General features: G+C 34.9%; 1 long non-coding RNA gene across 1 annotated transcript in view; it reads right to left on the reverse strand.

Moving 5' to 3' along the window:
- The window catches only part of LOC309631499, a 427,426-nt gene extending 409,512 nt beyond the window's left edge, over positions 1-17,914 (reverse strand). Inside the window, exon 1 of the long non-coding RNA XR_014246316.1 lies at positions 12,099-17,914. This is a non-coding gene — a long non-coding RNA (uncharacterized lncRNA). The remainder of the gene's footprint in view (positions 1-12,098) is intronic.
- Between the last annotated feature and the right edge of the window lie 1,635 nt (positions 17,915-19,549).

Raw genomic sequence — 19,549 nt, forward strand, 5'->3', positions numbered from 1 at the left:
CCTTCTGGATTTGAGGAGCAAATGTCTTGTCCTCATGGGGCTCAGTCTATTAGGTGTACCACAAAGATGTCATTAGCGTTTTGTTGGAAAACCTTACTATTTCTGTCACGTGAACCTGAAACATGTTTCATATATGTTCATATTTACAATGGCCAGTGATAAAGAACATGAATAAACATTGAATACATGTTTTTGAAATGGTGATACATTGTTTGGGAAAAGTGAATGGGAGAGGGAACAGCAGAGGAGAATGATTAAGAAAAAAAAAACAAACAAAAAAAACTCCTTCTTAGAGTAAGAATGTCTTATCTCAGGGACACCTGAGGACCACTCACCAGGAGAATTATTTTTCTCTACCCCTGTCTTCTGTCAGGCTGCAGACAAGATTTGGCCACGGTATTTGTCTCTTGATGTACTATCCTAAGAAAAACTCTTCAAGGGAAATTTAACTGGCTTTGTCTGATCGCTTTAACCCATTAATGGAGTCTGTTCTCTGAGGATTTTCGTGCCTACAAAGCTGGCAGAACCTTTCCAATCAGTGAGCACGGAGCCTACTTGTCCTAGAAATCACACAAAGACAACTTCAAAGGATCCGTGTTAAAGTAGAATATTAGGTCTTAAGATACTTGAATAGTGTCTGAGCCAGAGTCAATGGACCATTCCCTCCCTTGCTTTATATTTTGTGCGGTTCTTGTTCATTACATATCACTGAATACACCCAACAGCTCTTTAGGAGATCAACTATCTGAATGGGAAAGATTATTAAAAACTGATTTGTGTCTGTGAAACCAGGAAATAATCCTGCTAAATAGAGAGAAACCACATGGGGTGAGGAGCATACGTATTCATTTTGTAATGTGGTTGTTATGGGCTTTAAAAATTCCATGAAATGATGTGTAAAAAATGATCTGCAGACCTTATAACCTTGAAATTCTCCTTCAAATGCAGCTGAAATAGTTCTTTCTATAGAGTGTGATGACAAGGCGGGAGCTGTGAGAGAAGCCAGATCTATCAGAAATCTATTTCTTGGGAACTTTCAAGCAGTTTAAGAAACAGAACTCTTGGAATCGTTGGTTTCCAAATATGCAGTTTTTTTTTTTTTTTTTTCTCAAGGTTGTCATAGACCATTAAGTTCCATCTTCTGCTAGACATGGATACAACTAGGAGACAAGGGCAGCACCTAGTGAAGTAAACATCTTTTTTATAAGCTCATGATTATGAATTTAAATGTAATTGGAAATGGATAGAGAATGTAAAGCTCAGTCCTGCACATCTTGTGAAAATCACTTGGGCATGGAGGATTTTCTGATGCCTACAGGCTGTTGGAAATACTACGTCTTGTTTGTAATCAGGTGGATAGGAAAACAGGATGTTTTCTGGAGTCATAGAATTCAATTAGGATTCTTTCTTCTGCTGCTTATTACTTATTTGACCTTGGGCAATGTCAGTAGATGATCTTTCTCTCAGTTTAGGATTGTCGTGATAGTTTTCTAATATAGTGTGTATAAAATGCGTAGCACAGGGAGCAGTACATAAGAGTTACTAAGATATTGTTCATACTATGAATGCAGTGGTTTACTCTAAAGGAATAAAAAGCCTCCAATAGCATCTCTATGATAGCAAATAAAGTAATTGTCACTTCCTTCAAGATTGTTCTTAATCTGATCCCCACATATCTTGCTTGTCCTATGATATTTCATGTACAAAACCTTTCTCCTCTGTTGGTCTCCTTTTTCCCTTAGAAATGCCCTCCATTTTTCAACCAAAATATTGTTCTTCAAACTTATCTACCAGCTAATCCACACATGCTCTCTCTTCTCTGCTTTCGTTGATGACCTGCTCGAATGATTCCCTCTCGTGATGTCATCTACTATGTGTTCAACAAAAGAGCTCTGGATACTCACAGCTCATTGTGTAACATCAGGTATGTTGTGATGTGTGCAGGCCTTTGAATAATCTCAGCTGGATGACTAGCTTTTTCAGTGTGGAAGCTGCATTGTATTAGTTGTGGCCCCTAGAGTAGCCTGTTTAAAAAGGAATGATTACTTTGTTTTTTTTTTTTTTAGTGATAAATAAATATTACAATTGGCCCCTAGAATTTAAATTCTAGCTCATTAATGACTTTTCCTTATGAAAAATAGGAAACTTTTTCTCAGAATCAACAATTCAGTTTTCTCTTTCATTTTTTTTTTCATTAAATCATTTTTCTGTTCTTTTGGAACCATTCTAATTGTTGCAAAAATATTAGTAAGAAAGACCAATGTAGTCTACACCCTTGGAAGGTACAAAGCCAAATTAATCAGACATATAAATAGCCAATTACACTACAGTGAGGTAAGTGTTCCAGTAAAGATGTACAAAGCCAGGAGAAGTAACTCTTGGGTGAAACAGAATATGGTGAATACACAGAAAAAAATGATAGATAGTTAGATGGGTGGATGAATAGATGGTGAATGGATGGAGGAAGAAAGAAAGACAGAAACAGAGACACAGAAATGACAGATGATAGATAAATAGATAGATAGATTTTTAAAAAATATTGTCTGGTATTCTTTATTCTTTCCTTCAGATGTGGGCTTTCATCTGGAGTCATTTCTCTTCACACTGGAAATAATTTTCAGCAATTCTTGTAGTGCAGTCGGCAGAAGATAAAATCTCCCCACTTTTGTCTGAGGCAAAATGCAATTATTTCACCTTCATTTTTAAAAATCAAATTTGTGAAGTATAGTTTTACATACATTAAAATAACACTATTGTAATGTATCTTTTAATGAATTGGGACAGATTTATACATCATGTAACAAACACCAAAATCAAGATATAGAAGATTTCTATTAGGCAAAAACATACTTTGTACCTCATCCCAGACAAGCCACTATGCCCCAGACAATCACTGATATGCTTTCTAACTATAGATTCAAATTATCTTTCTACAGTTTCAAATATATAAAATCATACATTATGGACATTTCTGTGTCACTCTTCTTCTGTTTATCATAATGTTTCTGAGATTCACTAATGCTGTTGTGTGTATCAGTACTTCCTGTATTTTTATTGCTGAGAAGTATTCTATTGTATGAGTATACAATAATTTGTTTCTCCATTCAGTTGCTGGTGAATTTTTATTCAATTTTTACCTTTTTTGATAAAATCTTCTATGGACATTTGTGTGTATGTCTTTGTGTAGAAGTGTGTTTTCAGTTCCCTTCAGCATATGCCAATAGTGTAATTGCTAGGTTGTGATAAATGAACTTTGCATTTTACTAGAAACTGCTGAACTATTTTCCAAAGAGATTTTATCAGTTATGTTTCACACCATCCCCCCACAATGGAGTTATTCATTTTTGCCAGTGCTTCATATTGTTTGTTCTTGTAATTTTAGCAGTTAAATGGGTATTTAATTGTATTACATTGTGATATTAATATGAGTCTCCCTATTATCAATTCTGTTAAGTATTTTTCATGTGACTATTGGCTATTTGCATGTAATTTCTCTAAAGTGTTCAAAATTGTGGCCATTTTTAAAAAACTTTTCATTTTATATTAGAGTATAGTTGATTAACAATGTTGTGATACAGGCGTACAGCAAAGTGATTCTGTTCTACATATACATGTATCTATTCTTTTTCAAATTCTTTTCCCATTTAGGTTGTTAAATAATATTGAGCAGAGTTCCCTGTGCTATACAGTAGGTCATTGTTGGTTATCCATTTTAAATTTAGGAGTGTGTACATGTCAATCCCAAACTCCTTAACTATCCCTTCCCTCTGCTCTTGCTCCCTGGTAACCATAAGTTCATTCTCTAAGTCTGTGAATCTGTTTCAGTTTTGTAAATAAGTTCATTTGTATCATTTTTTTTTATATTCCCCATATAAGTGATATCATATGACATTTCTTTTTCTGTGTCTAACTTACTTCATTCAGTATGACAATCTCTAGGTCCATACGTGTTGCTGCAAATGGCATTGTTTCATTCTTTTTAATGATGGAGTAATATTTCATTGTATATATGTACCACATCTTCTTCATCCATTCCTCTGTTGATGGACATTTAGGTTGTTTCCATGTCTTGGCTACTGTAAACAGTGCTGCAATGAACATTGGGCTGCATGCATCCTTTCAGACCATGTTTTTCTCCCTATATAGTCCAGGAGTGGGTTTGCAGGATCATATGGTAGCTCTATTTTTAGTTTTTTAAGGAGCCTCCATACTGTTCTCCATAGTGGTGTACCAGATGGCCTTTTATTTATTTAATTTTATTTTTAAATTTAGAGAAAGTAAAATTAACTTTATTTTCTATATATAATTTCATGAGTTTTAACACAAGATTAGATTTACATATAATACATAAAAGTACTAACACTCTAAAACTAGTTAAACATGTATGTAGGAGTCTTTCTGGACTCTATTTTGTTCTATTGACCAATATGTCCCTAAATCTTATAGCTTTATAGTAAGTCATAGAATCAGGCAGTGCAATTCCTCCAACTTTGTTTTCCTTTTTCACAATTATTTTGGCTATTAGAGACCATTTGTTTTCCCATAGAAATTTTAGTATTAGGTTGTTAATTTCTGGGAAAAAATGACTAGTGGAATTTTGTTTGATGTTATATTTATATATGTATATATTCTTTTTCAGATTCTTTTCCCTTATAGGTTATTACGAAATTATGAGTACAGTTCCATGTGCTATACAGCAGGTCCTTGTTGGTTATCTATTTTATATATAGTAGTGTGTATATGTTTGATGTTTTGTTGAATTTATAGGGCAATTTGGAGAGAATTGACATAAAACAATATTGTCTCCTTCATGAATGCTGCATAATTCTCCACTTCTTATGTCATTTTTATATTTTTCTCATTGATGTTTTATAATTTCCAGTGTAAAATCTTACCTAAGTTTTGTTGGTTATATCCCTTAATAGGTCAGATTATTTTATATTATTCCTAATATTTTTATTTTTAAATTTAAATTGTTAATTGTTCATTATTAATTTATAGAAGTTTATTTAATTTTTGTATATGACTGTATCACATGACCTTGGTAAATTCACTTATTATTCTAGTAGCTATTTTGTAGATTCTTTACTATTTTCTGTCTACACAATTATATTGTCTCCAAAAAAAAAAAAAGCAAAAAAGACAGTTATTTCTTTCCTTACAAAATGTGTGACTTTTCTTTCTTTTTCTTGCCTTAATATATTTGTTAGGGCCTCCAGCATAATGCTGAATAGAAGTGGTGAGAGGATGCTCCCTGGTTGATTTTGCAGAGAAAACATCATTCTTTCAGCATTCAGTATGATTTTATGTGGAGGTTTTTGTTGATACCCTTTAGTAGGTAAAAGATATCTAGCTTGCTAAGCATTTTTGTAGAAAATGTATATTGAACTTTGCCTAATGCTTTTTCTCAGCATCTATTGATATGTATTACATTTTTAAAAATTAAATTTATTATTTTTACTGATTTTCAAATGTTAAAACATTCTTTTCTTCCTGGAATAAACCTATTTCAGTGATCATAGATTATGCTTTTATATACATGATGAGATTGAATTTGTTAATATTTTTGTCGAGGACTTTTTATCTTTGATACTAATTGGCATTATGTCTTCCAAACAATTTCATAAAATCACCAAGGGACATGGGGCCTAGAGTTTACTTTGTGGAACTATTTTTAATGATAAACTCTGTTTATTTAAGAGATAAAGGATAATGCAGATTTTCTTTTTCTTCTTGATTAACTTTTAATAGTTTTTGCCTTTTAGGAAGTTAGTTAGTCCTTTTTATCTAAGTTGTCAAATATTTTTTCAGACAGTTGTTTATATTATTGATATTATCTTATTATCTCTTAATATCTGTAGGAGCTACAATAGTGTCTCTTTTTTTTCCTTACTCTTTTGTTCTCTTTTTTTTCCATCTTAGTATTTTATTTGGTTTTGTTTTTACATTTTATCTTTGTGACTCATTAATTTTGTAACTGGAAGTTTGTCCTGCTTAATTTCTCTTTCGTATTTCACTGATCCCCCACCCCCTTCCTCTCTGGCAATCAACTGTTTATTCTCTGTATGTATGAGTCTATTTCTCTTATGTTACATTTGTTCATTTGTTCCTTTTTTTTTTTTTTTTTAGATTCCACATATAAGTGAAGTCATGTATTTATCTCTCTCTCTGACTTATTTTACTCTCTTTTGTTCTTGATAAGTCTTGGTGGATATTTTAAAGAATCAAGTTTTGTTTTGTTGATTTTACTCTGTTGCTTTTATGACTTGTATTGATTTTTGTTCTTACCTTTGTTATTTATTTTTTTAGATTCAATTAGTTCCTATTTTACTAGCTTCTCAACGTGAAAATATAGATCACTGATTTTAGAGGTCTTTTCTAATACAGGCATTTAATGATATAGTTTTCCCTTTACTTGTGTCCTGCAAATTTTGATAGATACTGTTTTCCATTTTCTTTCAGTTAAAAATTATTTTCCAATAACTTTTTAAATTTCTTCATTGACTCATGAGTTATTAAGAAGTGAGCTGCTTTCCAAATATATGAAGATGTTAAAGACACTTCCTTATTGGGAGATTGGTTCACAGTGGCGGAGTAGAAGGACGTGCACTCACTCCCTCCTGAGAGAACACCAGAATCACAACTAACTGTTGAACAATCATTGACAGGAAGACACTGGAACTCACTGAGGAAGACACCCCACATCCGAAGTCAAAGGATAAGCTACAAAGAGATGGTAGGAGAGGTGCAATCACAATAAAATGAAATCCCATAACCACTGGGTGGGTGACACACAAACCAGAACACTGTTATACCACAGAAATCCACCCACTGGAGTGAAGGTTCTGAACCCCACATCAGGCTTCCCAACCTGGGGTTCTGGCAACAGGAGGAAGAATTCCCAGCAAATCAGACTTTGAAGGCTAGCAGGATTTGATTGCAGGACTTTGACAGGACTGGGGGAAACAAAGACTCCACTCTTGGAGGGCACACACAAAGTAGTGCACACATCAGAACCCAGGGGGAAGAAACAGTGAACCCAAAGGAGGCTGAACCAGACCAACCTGCTAGTGCTGTAGGGTCTCCTGCACAGGCAGGGGGTGGCAGTGGCTCACCCTGGGGCCAAGGACACTGGTAGCAGAAGTTCTGGGAAGTGATCCTCGGTGTGAGCCCTCCAGGAGACCACCATTGGTACCACCAAAGAGCCAGTAGGTACGAGTTCTGGGTCACCTCAGGTGAAACAGCCAATAGGGAGGGAACTCAGGCCCATGCACCAGCAAACAACTGGATTAAAGTTTTACTGAGCTCTGCCCACCAGAGCAACACCCAGCTCTATCCACCAGAACAACACCCAGCTCTATCCACCACCGCAAGTCCCTCCCATCAGGAAGCTTGCACAAGCCTCTTCAATAGCCTCATCCACCAGAAGGTAGACAGCAGAAGCAAGAAGAACTACAATACTGCAGCCTGTGGAATGAAAACCACATTCAGAGAAAGATAGACAAAAGGCAAAGGCAGAGGTCTATGTACCAGATGAAGAAACAAGATAAAACCCCAGAAAAACAATTAAATGAAGTGGAGACAGGCAACCTTCCAGAAAAAGAATTCAGAATAATGATAGTGAAGATGATCCAAGACCTCGGAAAAAGAACGGAGGCAAAAATCGAGAAGATGCAAGAAATGTTTACCAAAGACCTAGAAGAATTAAAGAACAAACACCTAGAAGAATTGAAGAACAAACAAACAGAGACGAACAATACAATAACTGAAATGAAAAAATACACTAAAAGGAATCGGTAGCAGAATAACTGAGGAAGAAAATGGATAAGTGACCTGGAAGACAGAATGGTGGAATTCACTGCTGCAGAACAGAATAAAGGAAAAAGAATTAAAAGAAATGAAGACAGCCTAAGAGACCTCTGGGACAACACTAAATGCACCAACATTCACATTATAGGGGTCCCAGAAGGAGAAGAGAGAGAGAAAGGACCCAAGAAAATATTTGAAGAGTTTATAGTTGAAAACTTCCCTAACATGGGAAAGGATATAGCCACCCAAATCCAGGAGTGCAGAGAATCCCAGGCAGGATAAACCCAAGGAATACACAATGAGACACATAGTAATCAAATTGACAAAAATTAAAGACAAAGAAAAATTATTAAAAGCAACAAGGGAAAAATGACAAATAACATACATGGGAACTCCCATAAGGTTAACAGCTGAATTCTCAGCAGAAATTCTACAAGCCAGAAGACAGTGCAACAATATATTTAAAATGATGAAAGGGAAGAACCTAAAACCAAGATTACTCTACCCTGTGAGGATCTCATTCAGAGTCGACGGAGAAATCAAAAGCTTTACAGACAAGCAAAAGCTAAGAGAATTCAGCACCACAAAAGCAGCTCTACAACAAATGCTAAAGGAACTTCTCTAAGTGGAAAACACAAGAGAAGAAAAGGACCTACAAAAACAAACCCATAACAATTAAGAAAATGGTAATAGGAACGTGCATATCAATAATTACCTTAACTGTGAATGGATTAAATGTTCCAACCAAAAAACACAGGCTTGCTGAATGGATACATAAACAAGACACATATATATGCTGTTTAAAAGAGACCCACTTTAAACCTAGGGACACATACAGACTGAAAGTGAGGGGATGGAAAAAAGATATTCCATGAAAATGGAAATCAAAAGAAAGCTGGAGTAGCAATACTAATATCAGATAAAATAAACTTTAAAATAAAGAATGTAACAAGAGACAGGAAGGACACTACATAGTGATCAAAGAATTGATCGATGAAGAAGATATAACAATTATATATATATATATATATATATATATATATATATATATATGGACCTAACAAAGGAGCACCTCAATACATAAGGCAAATGCTAACAGCTATAAAAGAGGAAATCTACAGTAACACAATAATAGTGGGAAACTTTAACACCTCACTTACACCAATGGACAGATTATCTAGAGAGAAAATTAATAAAGAAACACAAGCTTTAGATGACACAATAGACCAGACAGATTTAATTGATATTTACAGGACATTCCATCGAAAACCAGCAGATAACACTTTCTTCTCAAATTCACATGGAATACTCTCCAGGATAGATCACATCTCGGGTCACAAATCAAACCTTTGTAAATTTAAGAAAATTGAAATCACATCAAGCATCTTTTCTGACCACAACACTATGAGATTAGAAATGAATTATAGGGAAAAAACGTAAAAACACAAACACATGGACACTAAACAATATGTCACTAAATATCCAAGTGCTCACTGAAGAAATCAAAGAGGAAATCAAAAAATACCTAGAGACAAATGACAATGAAAACACGATGATTCAAAACCTATGGGATTCAACAAAAGCAGTTCTAAGAGGGAAGTTTACACCAATACAATCCTACCTCAAAAAACAAGAAAAATCTCAAATAAACAATCTAACCTTACAACTAAAGGAACTAGAGAAAGAAGAACAAACAAAACCCATAGTTAGTACAAGGAAAGAAATCATAAAGATCAGAGCAGAAATAAATGAAATAGAAACAAAGAAAACAAGAGCAAAGATCAATAAAACTAAAAGCTGGTTCTTTGAGAAGGAAAACAAACTTGATTAACCTTTAGCCAGACTCATCAAGAAAAAAAGGGAGAGAACTCCCTTTTTTAATATCTCCCTTTTTCATTTCTAATCAATAAAATTAGAAATGAAAAAGGAGAAGTAGCAATGGACATCACAAAAATACAAAGCATCATAAGAGACTACTACAAGCAAGTCTATGCCAATAAAATGGACAACCTGGAAGAAATGGACAAATTCTTAGAAAGGTATAACGTTCCAAGACTGAACCAGGAAGAAATAGAAACTCTGAACAGACCTATCACAAGTAACAAAATTGAAACTGTGATTAAAAATCTTCCACCAAACAAAAGTTCAGGACCAGATGGCTTCACAAGTGAATTCTATCAAACATTTAGAGAAGAGCTAACACCCACCCTTCTCAAACTCTTCTGAAAAATGGCAGAGGAAGGAACACTCTCAAATGCATTCTACGAGGCCACCATAACCCTGATACAAAACCCAGAGATACTACAGAAAAAAGAAAATTACAGACCAGTATCACTGATGAATATAGATGCAAAAATCCTCAACAAAATACTAGCAAACAGAATCCAACCACGTATTAAATGGATCATACACAATGATCAAGTGGGATTTAACCCAGGGATGCAAGGATTCTTCTATATATGCAAATCAATCAATGTGATACATCATATTAACAAACTGAAGAATAAAAACCACATGATCATCTCGATAGATGCAGAAAAAGCTTTTGACAAAATTAAACACCTATTTCTGATAAAAACTTTCCAGAAAATGGGCATAGAGGGAACCTACTTCAACATAATAAAGGCCATATACAACAAACCCACAGCCAACATCATTCTCAATGGTGAAAAACTGAAAGCATTTCCTCTAAGATCAGGAACAAGACAAGGATGTCCACTCTCACCACTATTATTCAACATAGTTTTGGGAGTCTTAGCCACAGCAATCAGAAAAGAAAGAGAAATAAAAGAAATAAAAAATGGAATAGAAGTAAAACTGTCACTGTTTGCAGATGACATGATACTATACATAGAGAATCCTAAAGATGCCACCAGAAAATACTAGAGCTAATCAATGAATTTGATAAAATTGCAGGATACAAAATTAATGCAGAGTACTCTCTTGCATTCCCATACCCTAACAACAAAAGATCAGAAAGAGAAATTAAGGAAACAATCCCATTCACCACTGCAACAAAAAGAATAAAATACCTAGGAATAAACCTACCTAAGGAGGTAAAAACCTGTACTCAGAAAACTATAAGACACTGATGAAAGAAATCAAAGATGACACAAACAGATGGAGAGATATCCTATGTTCTTGGACTGGAAAAATCAATATTGTGAAAATGACTATACTGCTCAAAGCAATCTACAGATTCAATGCAATCCTTATCAAATTACCAATGGCATTTTTTACAGAACTAGAACAAAAAACCTTAGGATTTGTATGGAGACACAAAAGACCCCAAATAGCCAAAGCAATCTTGAAGTGAAAACACAGAGCTGGAGGACTCTGACTCCCTGACTTCAGACTATAGTACAAAGCTACAGTAATCAAGACAATATGGTACTGGCAAAAAACCAGAAATTTAGATCAATGGAACAGGATAGAAAACCCAGAGATAAACCCACGCACTTATGGTCAACTAATCTATGACAAAGGAGGCAATGATATAGAGTGGAGAAAAGACAGTCTCTTCAATAAGTGGTACTGGGAAAACAGGACAGTTACATGTTAAAGAATGAAGTTAGAACACTCCCTAACACCATACACAAAAATAAACTCAAAATGGATTAAAGACCTAAATGTAAGAATGGACACTATAAAACTCTTATAGGAAAACATAGGAAGAACACACTTTGACATAAATCACAGCAAGATCTGTTTTGACCCACCTCCTAGAGTAATGGAAATGAAAACAAAAATAAACAAATGGGACCTAGTGAAACTTAAGAGCTTTTGCACAGCAAAAGAAATAAGATGAAAAGACCACCCTCAGAATGGGAGAAAATATTTGCAAACAAATAAACTGTCAAAGGATTAATATCCAAAATATATAAACAGCTCATGCAGCTCAATATTAAAAAAATCAAAAGACCCAATCAAAAAATGGGCAGAAGACGTCAATAGACATTTCTCCAAAGAAGACATGCAGATGGCCAACAAACACATGAAAAGCTGCTCCACATCACTAAGTATTAGAGAAATGCAAATCAAAACTACCATGAGGTATCACCTCACACTGGTCAGAAGGGCCATCATCAAAAATTCTACAAACAATAAATTCTGGAGATTGTGTGGAGAAAAGGGAACCCTCTTGCACTGTTGGTGGGAATGTAAATTGATATAACCACTATGGAGAACAGTATGGATGTTCCTTAAAAAACTAAAATAGAATGACCATATGACCCAGCAATCCCACTACTGGGCATGTACTTAGAGAAAAGCATAATTCAAAAAGACACATGCACCCCAATGTTCATTGCAGCACTATTTACAATAGCTAGGTCATGGAAGCAACCTAAATGCCCACTGACAGACAAATGGATAAAGAAGTTGTGGTACATATATACAATGGAATATTACTCAGCCATAGAAAGGAATGAAATTGGGTCATTTGTAGAGATGTGGATGGACCTAGAGACTGTCATACAGAGTGAAGTAAGTTGGAAAGAGAAAAACAAATATCATATATTAACACATATATATGGAATCTAGAAAAATGGTGCAGATGAACTGGTTTACAGTGCAGAAATGGAGATACAGATGTAGAGAACAAACGTATGGACACCAAGGGGAGAAAGTGTGTGTGGGGTTGGTGGGGGTGGGATGAATTGTGATTGACATATACACACTAATATATATAAAATAGATAACTAATAACCTGCTGTGTAAAAAGTAAATAAATTAAATTAAATTAAATTTTAAAAGAAAACACCTTCTTATTAAATTTCAGTTAAATTTTGTTGAGGTTAAGACACACAGTCTTAGTGCTTTAAATTATTTTAAAGTTACTGAGACTTGTTTTACTACACAAATTATGATCTGTCTTGGCTAAGGTTTATTTTGAACTTGAAACTACCATGATTCAGTTGTTGGATTAAAGCACCTTGTAAGAATCAATTAAGTCTGGTTTCTTTGTGGTTTTGTTCAAATTAGTGTCACTGATTTTGTCCACTTGTTCTAACAATTACTGAGAAAAAAACATGTTAAATTTTTAAGCTATAATTATAGTTCTATTTATTATTTAATTGTGTCCATTTTTGCTTCAGTTATTTTAAAATTCAATTATTGAGTGCACATTTAGCAGCAGTGTTATGCCTTCTTGATGAAATGATTATCATTATAAAAAATTACTCTCTATCCCAATAATATTTATTACGCTGAAGTCTGTTTTCTTATGCTTAGTAGTAGGTTTTCGATAATTTTTTCTTTCCTTTTATTTTTCTGTTAAGCCATTATCATTGTTCAGCTGTGCACAAAATACTTTTTTTTCTCCTGATGATTTAAGATTTTTCTCTTTTCACAGGTTTTCAGAAATTTGATTATGAAGAGCCATGGTCATTTCCTTATTGGTTTTAATGTTACTTGAGGTTCACTGAGTTTCTTTATTCCTTGTGTCCATTGGTTTTATCAAATTTGGAAGATGTTTATCCATTATTGCATCAAATATTTTTTCATCCATCTTTTTTTCCTCTTCTATTAGGACATAAATTACAACCAAATGAATTATGGTTAATTGATAATATTTACAGATAACAGAAACTCTGTTATATTTTGTCAGGTTTCTTTTTTTTTTTTTTTCTGTGTTTCATTTGGATAGTTTAATCTTAATGTATTTAATTTTACTGCTTTTGTCTATAGCATCTAATTTTCTATTAATATCTCCCAGTGAATTTTTAAATTCTGGTAATGTTGAGATGGCCTAGAAGTTACATTTAGATCTGTTTTCTAGCTTATATTTTCTCCACATTATATTCATGCTTTGCTTTACATTCTTGATCTTATGGAACATGGTTATAATAGCTGTTTCAATGCCCTTGTCTACCAATTTCATTGTCTGTCTTTTTCTCTACCTATCCATCAACTAGTCGCTGCCCTGCAGGAGGAGAGATTAACATATTAAGAGCTGACATCATGACATGGAATCCTGGAGCCCAGGAGGACACTTCCCCAGCCTGAGTAAATCATAGAAGCCTCTCTCGGGGGAAACGGTGGCACTGTTAATTCCACTTAAGATTGAGTAGTAGGTGAAGAAGCATGACGAACAAAGGTGAGGTGGGATCGCAGAAAGAAGGAGATTTTTTAAAACCTGTGTTTTTCCTAGGGAAGCTTTCACCGTCTCAGACCCTCTACCCCAGAACTGGTAATGACCTCTCACTTGTAGCCTACGACCTGGGCTCCACTTAAGCTCTACTGTGCCTGGATCACTACATAAACTGTTTTGTAGTAGTGGTAACCACTATAATTTACTGTTACCCAAATGTGTCAAAATGTTATTCCTTGTCTGGTCTATTCCTAACAATCTTGATCTCTATATATTAATCCCCATTTTGCATCAGAGAAAACAGAGGTTCAGAGAAGACCCATAACTGATAAGTAGCATATGAAGATTTGAAACCACATCTGCCTGATGGTCTCCACAACAGCTGTCTGTAACTGGGTTTGGATTCTCCCTTATGCTTGCAATCTTTTCCCAGCCTAAAACACATGGAACACTAAAACCTGATCTTTGTTTCATGCTCTCCTGGAGCCTCATGGGTTCACAGGTCTGATTATTACTGCCGGTATTGTCCACAGAGCATCTCTTGGCAATAATGTATCTAATTCCTGACGCTTAGTCCTGGGATTTGAGCCAGCTCACCATTAATTGATCAATAATTTTAGTATGACTCTCCTTAAATAAAAGACTAGAGTCCTACGGAGATATCCTTAAATATAAAATTAAGTCTTTGGTGTAGATCACCTAGGGAACATATTGCAGTTTGTAAGTAAGTGTACAATTACAATAATTTATACTGGTTATGATAAGGAGACTTTATTTATTGAAGTGACCACACCTTTCTTTGTTTCTAAGGAAAAATGAATCTCATATTTAATGTGCAGCAGAAATGTAATTATCTGACTCCATGGACTCTGCTTTCTCAGAATGTTCTACCTACAAATCTCTTGCTCTTCCTACACAGGGCCACGCTAAGTAAACCTCATGTCCCATTCAAGGTTAATCCCTGGGATGCAGACTGCTTCAGCCAGCAGCATCTTGTGTTCAAGAAATTAGCCCTCACCTGCAGCACTACATCAACTGGGAACTGGTTAGAAATGCATTCTCAAGTCCCACTCCAGAAGTACTGATTCCAAAACTCTGGAAGTGAGTCAAACAATTTGTATTTTAATAGACCTTTCAGATGATTCCAATGGCCACTAAAGCTTGAGAACCACTGATTTAAAATGTGATAAACACTATGATTCTTTTATAGGAAGTATAGATAGTTTACACACACGTGAGCCTGTGGGAGAATAGAGGGACCATATCATCCCAATTTGGAAGTGTTAGGAAAGCTTCTGAGAGGGGATGATTCCAGAGATGATTTTGGAAACTAGTCATGAAGAAGTGGAGGTGACAAAACATTCTAGAAGAGAGGGAATGTGCAGAGTAAAAACATGGACCACTTAGAAAATTAAAATAACTCAGATTGACTTAAGAACAGGTTGTAGAATGAAGTGTAAAAAAAGATGAGAATGGGTAAGAATTCAGGTGCCTGGTCATGAAGAAAAGTAAAAAACAACATGGTAAGAATGTGTGTTTTAGAGAGGTCACATTGTCTACAGTTCATAGAAGAGAAGAATATGAGAGAATTAGAAGCAAGACTGCAAATCAGTCCATAGGTGAGGAACCAAAATAGTAACAGTGGGGCATCAGAAGTCATCAAATCGGGAGACAATTCTTTTGAAATGAAAAGAACTAATGCTTCATTGGCTTCTGAATTTTTCAATTATGCATCATTCACTGAGTTAAGGAACTTAATTGGGGAAGTAGGGTTGGAGGGAAACAAGATAGTTTTATTTTTAGACATTGAATTTGAGGTACTTGTAGGAAGTTATATATGCCTACATATATATATGTACATATACATATATAATATCTCCTTCATGTGTAATAACTATAATCTATAATAATAGCCATAATAATAGTTTGTCAGTACTATTCTAATTGCCTTACATATATTAACTTATTTAATCTGTAAAACATCATGTAGTAAAAAATGAATTGAAAATTTATTGTTAAATAACCTCTTTTCTCTGTGAAGAAGTTGAGCTTATCTGTCAAAAGTGAGGAAGGAGGTGGCTGGAAACCCAGGCTGAAAATAGTTAGCCTCATGTAGAATTGAGTTTTCTTTGTTATTAAATTTTCTCTATTGCATCATACCATGTTTCAGGAGTTTCTCTAAAACATAATTCTAATTCATATATCTATGCTTTTGCAAATGTCATTCACCTTTCCTAGAAAGGAGGGAGCGTCATTCTTTGCTAAACTTATAGTACATGGGCTGCATTCTGCATTGAACCTCTTCAAGGAGAAAGGGTGCAAGCTGGGAAAATTATGCAAATCCTAAAATGCTTAATATAGAAATTGGGAATAAATGGCATATAAATATTCCCTCTTGTGTTGATCCAGATGTGTGTATGTATGTAAGCTTGTATTTTAAAGGACAATAATTTGTGCTAATGGATTACTCTTCCCTAAACGAATATGGCAGAACTCCATGAAGCTGAAACGCTCATCTCTCTTCTCTTCTCACTTATTCTGCTTTTCATAAGACAGATCTTTGAATCAGCAAATTATTATTCCCTGGGCTTTATTAAGATCTCAAAGAAATGAGTGAGGGGTTAACTTCCAAATACTGCAATACATGGACAAGACTTATCTAAAGTTTTTTTTTTTTCTTTTCTTTTTTTACTTGAAAACTTATAAAGGCTACATGCTATGAACATGACTCATCACCTTGATCACTTGGCTATGGGAATAATCGTCAGGTTTCTCCAATGTAAATTTATTCTTTCCCCCACTGTTTATATGTGTTCTTTTGAAGAAAGTCTCTATATGCAGTCCACACTCGAGGAGTACAGAGCTATGCCCCACTATCTCAAGGGTAAAACATCTACATAAATCATTTGGAATTCTTCTTCATGAGAGATTTGTCTCTTCTCCCCCATTTGCTTATTTACTCAATACTGTTTAAAATCAGTTTGGACTCACAAATATTTATTCTGTACTTTGGGTTATAATCCAACACTACTTCATTTGTTCCTTCACACAAATTGTTCCAGCCTCAACCATTGGAAGCTCCTTCAGTTGAATCTTGTATCCCTTTGGCACAATCTTATTATTGTGATTTAAAAAAACTTTTTTGAGCACTACCTTATTTTCTGGCACTATAAGGTATTCCAGACGCATCCTGCACTCTTCCTGCCCCAGTCATAAAATCACGCATTTCTCCAAGAATCACTGGTTCCTTTTATTGGAGAATGATCCTAGAAGCTGATATCTGGGCGTCAAGGGTGCTCGTTGCTCCTGGGATGTTGCCACCTCTAGACCCTCTCAGATGACAGAGCAAGGAGATAGACACGTGCACACTAACCTGAATGTATACATTTATCTATACCTATCTATATCATATTGATGCCTCCAACTCAAATCTACCATCACATAGATCATTCTGATCTCCTTCTCTTGCTTCTCTGTAACCTCCCATCCCAACAGTAGAGAACCCTGCTCCCACCATCCACCTCAATTGTTCAATTTACTTAATTGTGCAGTTCTAATATACATGTAAAGCAGTATTAAAATTGTTAGCCAGTAATCCTATGGGAAACATTTTGTCCAACTAGAGTACAATGCTTATGTCTAGTTTCTTGTACATTTAGACTTATAGACTCCACTCATATTCAAATTTACTTAGGTAAGCCCCTTTCCCTCCTACTCCATTCAGAGAGTTTTGTTCATACTTTTTAATACAGTGAGATTATTTTGTTATATTCTGCATTCAATCCTGGGATCTCCTTACCTCCTACATTTTGGGCATGCATTAAGGATCATTCTTTTTGCTGTAAAGTTCTATCAATTTTGACAAATGCATATGTCATATATCTATAGTATCATACAGAATAATTTCATCACTCTAAAAATTCCCCTCTGTTTTACCTAATCAACTCTCCTCCTCTCTCCTCAAATTCCTGGCAACTGCTATAGTTTTGCCTTTGCATCCATTGCTATAGTTTTGCCTTTGCATCCATTGCTACAGTTTTGCCTTTTCCAGAATGTCATATATTTGGAATCAGGCAGTCATGGTATGTAGCCTTTTCATACTTGCTTCTTTCACTTAGCATATGCATTTAAGATTCATCCATGTCTTTTTGGGGCTTGATAGCTCATTTCTTTTTACCTCTGAAAAGATCCCACTTTATGGTTGTAGCACAATGTATCTATTCATTCACCAATTGAAGGATATCTCGATGGCTTCCAGTCTTTGGTGATTATGAATAAAGCTGCTGTAAGCATTCAGGTCCAGCTTTCTGTGGGGGCATAACTTTTCAAATGCCTGAACGTTTGCTAGTCCAATCTGCCTTGATCCTCATCCCGACCTCCTCTTCCCCTAGTTTTCTGCAAAGTCTTCAGGGTGAGATGCAGCCATCGTCTCCTCAACCTCTTTACAGACAGATTTGCAGCCATTGCTTGTTCTGTCACCCCCATTCATGTAGCAGCACCACAGATGCCCTGCTGAGCCATCTCCATGCCTCCAGGAAATCTCTGGGAGTCCTGCTCAATGTGTTATATACCATAGTGAATCTCAAGCCAAATCTAACACCAAAACATCTTCACTAAACATCGGTTTGTGTTGAGAAGAATGACTTTCAACTAAACTTCTTATATTCAGTGATTTTTGGTCACCAAATTGTAGTCAACTGCCTGAACCTATGCTCTTAGTCCCTAACATAATTATCTTCCTTGTACTATTCTTTTCTTTTTCCAATATCTTCTCTGCCTTATTTCTTATCGTACCATTGACTTTTTTCTCATTAATGATTTTTGTTTATGACACACTTCTAGGAAGCCCTGATTCTACAATAAATAAACCATTTTATATCACCACATTCTAAAGCAGAAAACACCCTACACATAACATTCCCAACATCCAGAACAAGTTCTCTGTCCATAGACGATACTGTTTTCCCTGCTCTTTTTTTTTCTCTGTTATTCTCATATTTTAATTTTTTTTGAAAAAAGTTAAGTATTTTTCCACTTTCAATTGCATACAAACTTGTTAGTGTTTAAATGAGCAAACCTGATTTCAAATTCCAGCAGTGCCTTTTATAATCTGGGTAATCTTGGGCAATGTACATAACTTATCTAAGCTTCATTTTTCTCTTATGAAAAATGGAGATACTATCCATTTTATAAGGTTTTATGAAAGTCAAGTTTGCAAATATCTAATAAGTGCCTGGGAGAGTTACTTTTGAAAATATTAGCTCTTTTTCATTTGCCCTTATCTTATAGAATTTCATTTTCCAATATTCTTATCAAACCCTTCTCTTCTTGTCCTCTCAAGGCTGTGATTTCTAAGTAGAATGGTGGTAGGGAGTTAAGAATAACAATTTGTTAGAACTTGTAAGTAACTTGTTGTGCTAAAAGGGAGATTGCTTTGTACATAAAAGCTTATTGCCATCTTTAAAAGTTGTACCATGTAGAAGGTCGATGGCAAATTAATATTTAGTAGATTCAAAACTGAATCTACACATCTACAATACGTACTACAGGCCAATACAAGTGTTAAGTACTTTAAATTATATTTTTATATATGTTTTTGCAGATGGTGTCAATGACATTTGCTTGACATTTAATGAACACCTACTATAT

The sequence above is a fragment of the Balaenoptera borealis genome (genome assembly GCF_965194805.1).
Source record: "Balaenoptera borealis genome assembly, chromosome: 6".
Taxonomy (NCBI): domain Eukaryota; kingdom Metazoa; phylum Chordata; class Mammalia; order Artiodactyla; family Balaenopteridae; genus Balaenoptera; species Balaenoptera borealis.